Below are 11,288 nucleotides of genomic sequence, written 5' to 3'. Positions count from 1 at the left end.
ACAAAAAAGCAAAGCTAAAACGAAAGCAACAATAAGTAATAATAGAAGTCAAGGACTATGAAAATACACAAATGACACTAAGTCAAGTACTAAATTAAAGCTATTGTTACAGACACAAACACCCTCGACTACCTAACCATTTACCTTTTATTCTCAACCTCCATATTTTCCTATCCATGATCATGTCCTCAGTAAGTTGGAGCAACGCCATATCTTGCTTAATCACCCCTCCCCATACATTTTTTGGCCTGCCTCTACCTCTCCTTAGGCCCTCCAGGGCCAAACTCTCACCCCTTCTCACTGGTGCATATGTGCTCTTCTCTGCCTGAACTATCAAAGTCTCGCCTCCCGTATCTTGTCCTCCACAGGAGTCACGCCCACATTATCCCGAATAACTTGATTTCTAATTCTATCTAACATGGTATGCCCGCACATCCATCTCAACATCTTCATTTCAGCCACCTTCATTTTTTGAATATGAGAGTTTTGGACTGACCAACACTTCGTCCCATACAACATAGTCGTTCTGACCACCGCTCTAGAGAAAAAAAGAAAAAAAAAACTCCTCCTTTGTTTTGCTTTTTTTTTCATCCATAAATTATTACACTACATAAATAAATAAAAATCGAAACTAGATTAAGTAATATTACAATTATGGTAGAAATAATTCTTAAATTGTGTATATTATAATCAAAAAGTTCAATCAAACGCGTTATAAAAGTATCTCACATTTTATTCCGAGATTATTAGCTCTCACATCCTCGTGACTGACAAAGCTTTTGAAATTATTAATGTTTGGATATAAATTTAATCAAGAAATAAGATTTAAGTTTTGTGAGTTAAAAGATACAGTATTTTATTTCTACTAGGTGCAGGTATCAAATGATAATTTATCTTTTTTCTCTTTTTCGGGAAATTCAGATATTATAATAACTTTACTGGGCATTGAAGAGTCTCGTCTACCTATCTTTAATACGGAGTATCTACTTTTGACTATTACATTACTTTTGATGTAGAAAAATCAACTTGTATATTTTTTATTTATTTTACTTGTATATTCAAAGTATGAATTGTGTGAAATGTCACGCATAATTATGATTAAGTAAGTTGCCTATATTATTAATCGAGCAAGAATTATTAGAGAAAATCGATAAAAAAATTTATTAACAACTTTATATGTTAAAAAGTTAGAAGAATAGATTTTAAATAAAAATATATCTTATAACTTTAAAAAAAAAAATTAGGCATCATATTAAACTTTGGTTTTAGGCCCCATATGTATTTGAGCCGCCCCTAGTAATAGAGCTCTCTATATATACCAGTTCTTTTTTCTGTATTTTAAATATTTTCTCTGCATTTTAAATAAAAACACTAGAAATAAGTGAGCAAGGTTTAACACTCTTCTCTTCCTATTCTCTTTTCCTTTTCGTTTCTATTTTCTGTTTTCCTCTTGTTCATTTAACTTTTATAAAAGAGGTGTGATTCCCCTTATAAGTGACAAACTTTTCTTGTCATTCATTTTCTTATGCACGAAATTTATTGTTTCTATTATATATAATATATACTAGTTTCTCGACACGTGCTATCGCGTCTTATAGTAAAAAGTGTTGTAAAATAATTTATTAAAATATAGTTTTGAGCAAATAAATATACATGAAAGAAAAAAAATGTTTGTTTGAATGATTAATGTGGATCATTTATATGGTGACTCGTTTGCCGAGGTCAAATGATAAAAGAAAAATCATCCCTGGAATATAATATCTACTGTAGAAATATTCAAAGACACTGTTCAAGTTTCTTCTACCATAAAAACTAAACCCAATAAGATGAAAGAGAGAATGGAAGAATTGGCAAAGTAACTAAGAAAATTGGCTTTGGAGAAAGGTTGACAAAATCTTTAAAGGAATGGCTATAGAAGAAGAATAGTCACTACAAGAGTAAGTATTTAAATATATGCACCCTTTGAATTTCACAGGCAGCAACGGTTAATATTAGTTAGTGGAAACAACCTTTAATGAAAAGGCATTTATCCTTCAATTTCTTTCCTTCTTCTTTTTTTTTTAAATGTTATTATTAAATAAATATATATAAAAAATAATTTCTCATTTATCATTTAAATAATATGGACTCAGGACTCAAAACAAAGTAGGACAATATTGCGTATTCTCTAGCACATCGTTAAAGGTAGCTAATTGGCTCCTGAACCTTAATTTACAATGAATATGAACAACAAATTCATATTATACACAAGTTTATGTTCTATTATAGTGGCGCTTGCGCTCAATCACATGTTTCAGCAAGTACTTTAAGATTTACCATTAAATCCATAAAAAGTGGCCTCTTACTTTCTTACTTACACAGACAGTCTCATCAAAAGTATTCACAACCGCTCTACCACCAAAATTAAGCTATGAGACGGTTAAAAATAAAGTTCTACCCTCTCAATGAAAACTTTATGCATATAATCAAACATGAAACTTTAGTGGAATAGTAATTTATTTGTATGTATCGTCGCTGCCACTATTCCTTGAAACATTTGTGTTCTTCCACGTAACTTGTTGAAGTTAACTCTAAAATAATTCCAATTCTTTGGGCGTGAAAAAAATATACTTCATATTTCCTGTTAAAATACATTAACATAGGAAACAAAAGGTATCTCAAAAAGTAAGTTATATTCAATATGAAAAGTTTAGATAATTCATAAAACATAAATTATTTACATCTTCTGTTGCCAAGCATAATACATAAAAGTATTACTATATGTTTCTCTAAAGAGACATCAAAAGTTATGTAACCAGTTTCAAGTATATATATGATCGATCAATCCAATTTATATGGTATATATTATGCCAGTATAATATTTTAAATTTGGCATAGAATAATAGATCACTATATATAAGCACGTCAAATAAATTTTTTTTTCTGGATAAGCATGTCAAATATGTTATTCCAAAATTTAGCATATGCATTTCAAGACCATCACAAAATAGATATCTACCATAATATTTATATCAATTGAATTTCACGAAAACATGGAAAGGTAGAAATTTATACATAAATAATAAGTGGAGACTCAATTTTCTATTGACATTTCTTCATTATTCATTGCTTTGATGCAGTGACTTTTGCCATATCAAAGTCAACATCGTTGCGTCCTTGACTATGGTTATTGTCACACCCCGTTTTTCATATTGTTTGGAAGTTTGAATCTTCTCATAGATTTGCCGCTATTGCATTCCACATAATACCAAATATGATTATTTTCTCCTTCCCTTTCTCTCTCGATCACATTCCACTCTCACAAAGTAGAAGAATTGTATTGATTTCACAAGGCCACTTGCTACTTTCTCATTTTCTTAATTTCATTAGTGTTGCCGTAGGATGGAGCCAACGTCAAACTTTTTCAGAGGATTAGATCATAACTCGTTGTGTGCTCCTCTACCAATAATATAATACTGATTCCAAATCATCAAGACAATTTGAGTATTGGAATTTATTTTTCCTTCATTTTGTCAAAATAAAATGATTGACAATGGGCGACATCATTTATATGGGTCTTCAACCAGTCTCTCGTGCAGCAATTCGAACGCACGAATACTCCAAACAACATATAATTTTACATTTTTTTTATTTATATATCTAGCATTATACACACAAGTCACAGCAAACTTCATGTCAAGTAATGTAGGAGAAGTGATAGGTAGAGGGACTACCTAAAGCATTGAAAGGACATGGTATACAACAGTCAACTCTACAAAATTCAAGTGACTTATTAAAGAATCGTAAACCTATCTTGGAGTTTCGTCACTTAATAAATTTCCTTCCATAGAAAAATGCACTTTGCGGTCCATCAAGTTAAACGTAACTTTTGATAATTGGCTCTTGTGTTTCCATAACAATCTGTGTGAATATTGGCTCCAACTCATGCTAAGCAATCTCATCGGTCCATATATGAAATTATTGGCAGAATGCATCCTTTGATCAAAATGTATAACTATTGGCCCAGAAAATAAAGTGGTGACCATTCATTTCAAGAATACAGACACGTCCATTAGAAATACTTTTTAAATAATAAAATATATAGATTATTTAAAAGAGTATTTTAGTAATTCAACTTTTAGTTTTTGGAGTTCCACATTTAATATAATATAAATATAAATATAGATACTTATATATATTTTGATATGAAATTGCATAGAAGAAATTGAGACAGAAATTGGAAAGTGACACAATATTCACATCCATGAGAATACTAAATATTTACATATAGGTATTACATATCGACCAAAAGAGATGCATTTTACTTCAAAAGTAGCATAATTTTTACATCCATGAGAGTATCTATATTCACAAAAGGTGATTCTTTCTCCATACTGTAATTGTTCTTCATTGTAGTGCAACAAAAGTACTGACATCTGTAAAATCACAAAAAAAGACCAAGTTTCAGTACCTATATAACATAATGAATTAAGTTTTAGGGTAATATCAATGCAATCGATTTTTTCTAAAGCACTTTTTCAGTGTGGAATGATGTCTTTCTACAAGATTAATATAAGTAGGCCTTCTGTTACATCATTATTGATCAATCAATTGCATTGATACCTGATAGAATTTTTACCAAAAAAATTGAACTGAACGAAGCAAAGTCAATTCTATGCATAATAATAATTGCAAGAGACTAAGAACATGTAAACGATTTTCCTAGATCTCCTCAAATTTAGCTTTTATTGGATAAAATTATGCAATAGAAATGGGAAGCGAGTGTACAATCTACAACATTGTCATTAATGAAAAAACAAATACAAGCATGACCACTAAAGCATTTGACCAAATAATCGAGTATGTTATCCTCGTAACTCGTGCAAAAGATGCTAGTGTCTGCATCACAATGAACAAACAAGTCAATATAGACTTAGGACAGAAATGAGCTAGGGAGATGCTTATGTCCTTTTCTATGACATCTAAAAACCAAAGCAGGGAAAGAACAAACTCCTTTAATAAAAGGATGATGAAACACACAAACAGTTAGAAAGCTACTTAGAACATTAACATCAGAAACATTCTTTTCTTTTCGTCTTTCATATTCAGAGTAGTTAACTATCCATTAAAGCAAAATACATACATGCAATGAAAAAGAACTTAGTACTAAGCAAAATATGAAGAGGTGATATAATAATGAGGAAGACATGGTGATTGTTTCTTAAATCATTCTGCATTGACATGTTAATAAACCATGGAGAATGAGTTAATTAAGTAATATGGAAAATAGGGTAGTATCATAGACAGAAAGTAAATAGGTAAACTAACCTAATATCACACCAGCAAAAGATTAGCTTTAACCGCAAGCAGAAAGCAGCAACATCACTGTGGCTTTAATCGCATCCAAAAATAGTAGCAAAATACCTTCAAATGCATCCCAAAATAGTAGCAAAATGTGGCTTTAACTAAGAGAGCAAGTGAAATTAAGTAAATATGTTGTATATAGAACGTTCCAAGGGAAAATTAAACAAGGCTAAGAAGCGCAAGAACAAGTGTACGTAGTGTAAGAACACAGCATCAACAAATTGGACGAAAAGCTATCTGAATTGTACAGTAAACTTGCACTTATTTCAGTGATACTTGGTTCCTTATCCTGTTTTCCTGTTAACACGTGTAGTGTATTTTTCTCCCACCAAACACTTGTACCATTTAGGCTCAAAACTCAAAATCAACATTTTAGACGGTTTAGGTCCACCTGCTTCTATTCTCTTTCTCCTTCACTGCACTGAAGTATGTCTATTCTCTTCTTCTTGTGAGTTTTCAACTCTCTTTCTTCTTTAATGTCGAATCTCTCTCTTTTCTATATGGTTTATTATGGTGGTTGAGGCAGTGACTCTTTCTTCTTCTATTTTAGGTTTTCTGAAATTTCTTTTATTTCTCTGGCTTCACTCTCTGAAAGTGTGAGCGAGTTTTTTCTGAAATTTTTCTCTGTTGCATACACTTCATTTCATTGTCCATCGGTAATTACAGTTTGTTGGATATTGTGGTTTGTTTTATTGTTTGTGGGTAATCACAATTTGCTGGGTATATGTTATTTTCACTATATGTTGGTCTTTTGTTTCTTTATGGAGATTTGTTTTTGGATTTTCTACATGGATGGCAGTAATTTGTTTTGATTTCTGCATCTTGGTGTTTAATTTCACTAACATTTTCTTTTGGAAATTTTTCCATCGAACGAACCTGTGATGACCCGATAGGTCATCTTATATTTTAAAATCAAATTTTATGTTTCGAGGTCTCAAAAATCTCATTTTGGCTTTCTTCGATTTGCGTGCGCAGTCCGGATATTCTTCCGAAAGGCTTATATGTTAAAAACTGATAAAAATAAGAATTTTGTTTTAAAAATTAATTTGAGTTGACTTCGGTCAACGTTTTGAGTAAACTGACCCGATCCGTATTTTGACGGATCCGGATCTGTATTTTGACGGTCCCGGTAAGTCCATATCGAAATATATATGGGACTTGGGCGTATGCCCGGAATCGAATTCGAAGGTCCCTAGCTCAAGTTATGAATTTTGGTGAAAATTAAAAATCTGGAAGTTTAATGGTTTTTAAGAATTAACTTATGTTTGGATTTATTGATACAGGGTTCGTATTTTGGTTTCGGACTCCGGTACAGGTTCACCATAATATTTATGACTTGTCTGTCAAATTTTGTGAGAAACGGAGTTGATATGACGTGATTCGGACGTTCAGTTGTGAAAATAGAAGTTTTAAAGTTTTCTTGAAAATTTACTTTGATTCGGTGTCTGATCCATAGTTCTAGGCGTTATTTTGGTGTTTTGATCGCGGGAGCGAGTTCGTATGATGTTTTGAACTTGTGTGCATAATTGATTTGGAGCCCCGAGGGCTCGGGCGAGTTTCGGATAGGCTACGGGTGTTTTGAAACTTAGAAAATCCGGTTTATTTTGTGCTTTAGCTATTATCTGGTGTCTTCTTCTTCACGATCGCTAAGGTACTCTTGCGAACGCGAAGAGTAAATTGGGGCATGGTGACTTTCTTAATCATGAACGCGGTAGATGGGTCGCGAACGCGAAGCAATGGGGGGCCTTACCCTTCGCGAACGCGAAGCTTTAGGGACCTGGGGGAGGGGTCAGTTATCCTTCTACGTGAACGCGAGCCTTGGCTCGCGAACGCAAAGGCCAGGGGAGCAGCCTTCGCGAACGCAAAGGAGGACTCGCGAGCGCGAAAGCCACTCGGGCTGCTGCACATCGCGAACGCGAAGAAGGCCTGACACCCAAACCTTAAAACATTTCAAAAAGGGGATTTTATCCATTTTTCATAAACTCTCCATTAGAGCTCGGCCTAGGTGCGATTTTGAAGGGAAAACTCAACACCAATTTATAGGTTTGTACTCTTTAACTCATTTCCTTCCATTTCTAAAATCACCCATTAAATTCATTAAATTCTTAGCCCTAATCTTTGTTCTTTCATGGTAGTAAACTTGGGATTTAGGAAGAATTGAGAGGTTTTTGCAAATTGGGGATTTAGACCTCAATTTGGGGTCGGATTTCAAAACTAGTTACATAATCGGGCTCGGGGGTAAATGGGTAAATGGATTTTGCTACGAACCTCGGGTTTTGACCAAGCGGGCCCGGGTCGATTTTTGACTTTTTGGGGAAAAGTTTGGGGAATCTAAAATTATGCATTGTAATTTATTTCTTTAGCAATATCTGATGTTATTGAGTCGTTTGTGGATAGATATGAGTGGTTTGGAGGTGGATTCTAGAGGAAAAGCGGTAATTGAACATTGAGTGGCCCTTGGAGCGAGGTAAGTGTCGTGGTTAACCTTGACTTAGGGGAGTATGACTTGTTTGTCTATTTGCTACATGTATAAATGTTGGGGAACAACGTATATGTGAGGTGACGAGTACTTATGCGTTGTAGTCGGGTTAAATCATGCGAGCAGGGCTTGGTTTCTTGCAATTATAGTTTTCTTTGTTCATGTTTCCATGTTTAGACTAGTATGGTTAAATTGATCGTTCTTATCATGTTTACGGATCATCTAGTGATAATTGAGTATTGATTCCGAAGTTGAGGTTGATATTGTGGAATCAAATGTTGAAGTAAGGCTTGTACTTGTTATTCTATCTCCCTGTTGTTATTTGTTCATTGCATTATGGTAAGGGAGAGCGTTAATGCACGAAGGGTGATGCCGTGCCACATTGTGAGTGTTAATGCACGAAGGGTGATTCCGTGCCATATTGTGAGAGTTAATGCACGAAGGGTGACGTCGTGTCATTTCTATTAATTTTATGGTAAGGTTGAGAGTAAAAGCACGAAGGGTGATGCCGTGCATTTTTCCTTTACTGTATTTACTTGTTCTTATTGGTTCATAATATATTGGATGTTCAAGTTACCATTTTGCTGTAGTTCTCTATCTCGTATTCCCCTCAGCATGTTTTTCCCTCCCAATAGTACACATTTAGCTCTAATTTGAACATATACTGTTAAATTGCATAGGTTTGTTATGTAGGTGTCTTGTCATAGTCTCGTCACTACTTCGTCAAGGTTAGGCTCGATACTTACCAGTACATTGGGTCGGTTGTACTGATACTACATTCTTCACTTCCTGTGCAGATTTTGATATTGGTCCCAGCTGATCGAGAGGCGTAGCAGCTTGGACTGGTTCGTCGGAGACTCAAGGTAGATCTGTTGGCGTTCGCAGACCTTGAAGTCCTCGTCTATCTTTTCTGTTTTTTTTCTTTACAGTTTCTTTTGTTCAAACAGTTATTTTTCTTTCAGACTTTTACTTGTAATAAATCCTAGAAGTTCGTGAATTGTGACTCCAGATCCGAGTGGTAGTAATTAATGAAGTTTTTATATTATTCCGCACTCGCTGTATTTCATTTTAGCTTATTTGCTGAATTGAATAAGGATTGGCTTAATAATTCTCTAACGTCGGCTTGCCTAGCAAGTGGAATGTTAGGCACCATCACGGTCCCGATGGTGGGAATTTCGGTTCGTGACAAGTTGGTATCAGAGCACAATGTTGCCTGGGTCTCACAATTCACGAGCAGGCTTAGTAGAGTCTGGAGGATCGGTACGGAGACGTCTGTGATTATCTTTCAAAGGCTATGAAGTTTAGGAACTATTTCACTTCTATCCTTCTCTGTCGTGCGATTTTATCTATCATTGCTGATTGAACCCTTCTATTCTTGCCCTTCCGCAGATGGCGAGAACACGTACCACATCTTCAGCTGAGCAGCAGCCAGAGCCTCCAGTGGCAGCTCCTATGAGGGGCAGAGGTCGAGGGTGAGGCCGTGCCAGAGGGCGAGGCATGGGCAGGGCTCAGCCCAGAGCCCGAGCAGCAACCCCAACAGCGGAGCCTCAAGTAGAGTTTGACGAGGAGGTTCCAGCCCAGACTATTCTTGCCGGACCAGTTTAGGTTCCGGAGGGGTTCATTGCCACCCCAGTGCTTCAAGACGCTTTGGTCCGTTTGGTGGGCCTTATGGAGAGTGTGGCCCAGACTGGCGCATTTCCCATGGCACCGACCGTCTCTCAGGCTGGAGGAGGAGCTCAGACTCCCGCTACTCACACTCCGGAGCAGATGGCTCCCCAGTATCAGACTCCAGCCGCTCATCCAGTCGGAGTAGTTCAGCTGATTGTTGCTGCACAGACCGGTGATGGGTCAGTTATGTCTTCTGTGGCTTTATGGAGATTGGACAGGTTTACCAAGCTCTTTCCATTTCACTTCAGTGGTGATTCTTCAGAGGATCCCCAGGAGTATCTTGACAGCTGTCATGAGGTGCTACGGAATATGAGTATAGTGGTGTCACGACCCAAACTAACCCTATCGTGATAGCGTCTATCGTGAAACTAGGCAAGCCGAGTCATTTCCAAAACAAACCGATATTTTCATTTCAAAGATAATTTCAAGATTACTTAACATAAAAACCCTCGTAAAGGAGTTCGAATCAAAATAAAAGTGCGGAAAGAAAAGCCCGACATCGGGGTGTCACTAGTCATGAGCATCTCCTATAATTTGTCTGACAATGTCGAGACTAACATAGTCTGGAAAATAGCTAAATACAACTAAAGGAAGATAAGAAGGAGAAGAGTAGGGTTGCGATCGCCATGAAGCTACCTTGCTATCCCCGAGAAAATCTGCAACCGGAATAGTCAACAGCCGCTACCGTATCCAGCTACACCTGGATCTGTACACAAGGTGCAGGGAGTAACGTGAGTATGCCAACTCAGTAATCAACAACAGTAAATAAAGACTGAGAAGTAGTGACGAGCAGTAATGAAAGTAAAGTTCATATCACAAAAATTCAGTAAGACACAACATGTTTTTAAAACCAGGGTTTGAATCAAATCAGCTCTTTTAAATCCAGTTCCAGTAAAATCATTTAAAGACATCTTTCAATAGTTTTTCAAACAAAGGCTCCATGCAAAGGTGAAAAAAATAATGAAATCATAATCAGCCACTCGGGCAATATCACTCATATACAGCCTCTCGGGCAAACCTTATAATCACTCGTATACAACCCCTCGGGCATACCTCACAATCACTCGTAAATAGCCCCTCGGGCATACCTTACCATCTCTCACGCCTCTCAGTCACTCAGCACTCGGCAGTCGGCAGTCGGCACTCATACTCAGTAGGTACTTGCGCTCACTAGGGGTGTGTATAGACTCCGGAGGGGCTCCTTTAGCCCAAGTGCTATATCAAGCCAAATCATGGCATAAATCAATCAGGCCCTCGGCCTATATCAAACATGCTGCGGCGAGCAGCCCGATTCCATAAATATCCTCACAAATCAGGCCTTCGGCCTCACTCAATCATAAACCTCTCAAGCCACTCGGGCTCTCAGTAAAACAGGGTATGCAGCCCAAAACAACATTTATATGCATCACAATAGAGTAATAAAAACTGAGTTATGCAGTAAATAGGTATAACTATGACTGAGTATTGATTTTCAATCGAAAACAGTGAGAGGATAGTAAGAAAAGGCCCATAAGAGTCCAAACAGCACTGGCACAAGGCCCAAACATGGCATTCAACCAAATTTATAGAAAACTCTTTCTAAAACACATAAGTATCATATAGTTTCAACCAAATATGCAACTTTACAGTTGCTACGGGATGGACCAAGTCACAATCCCCAACGGTGCATGCCCACACGCCCATCACCTAGCATGTGCGTCACCTCAAAATAGTAAAATGATACGAAATCCGGGGTTTCATACCCTCAGGACTAGATTTACAATCGTTACTTACCTCAAACCGATCAAATCTCTACCCC

At 36.5% G+C, this 11,288-nt stretch overlaps 1 long non-coding RNA gene across 1 annotated transcript; it reads left to right on the top strand.

The window, feature by feature from the left end:
- Positions 1-5,672: 5,672 nt before the first annotated feature.
- On the top strand, positions 5,673-8,874 carry LOC142169934 (uncharacterized). Its single transcript, XR_012699565.1, has 2 exons — positions 5,673-5,791; positions 8,620-8,874. It is a non-coding gene; the product is annotated as an uncharacterized LOC142169934 (long non-coding RNA).
- The last annotated feature ends 2,414 nt before the right edge of the window (positions 8,875-11,288 follow it).

Source organism: Nicotiana tabacum, chromosome 15 (genome assembly GCF_000715075.1).
Source record: "Nicotiana tabacum cultivar K326 chromosome 15, ASM71507v2, whole genome shotgun sequence".
In the NCBI taxonomy this organism is placed as follows: Eukaryota; Viridiplantae; Streptophyta; class Magnoliopsida; order Solanales; family Solanaceae; genus Nicotiana; species Nicotiana tabacum.
Note: the sequence above shows the minus strand (reverse complement) of the source record. Positions and strands in the feature narration are given on the sequence as shown.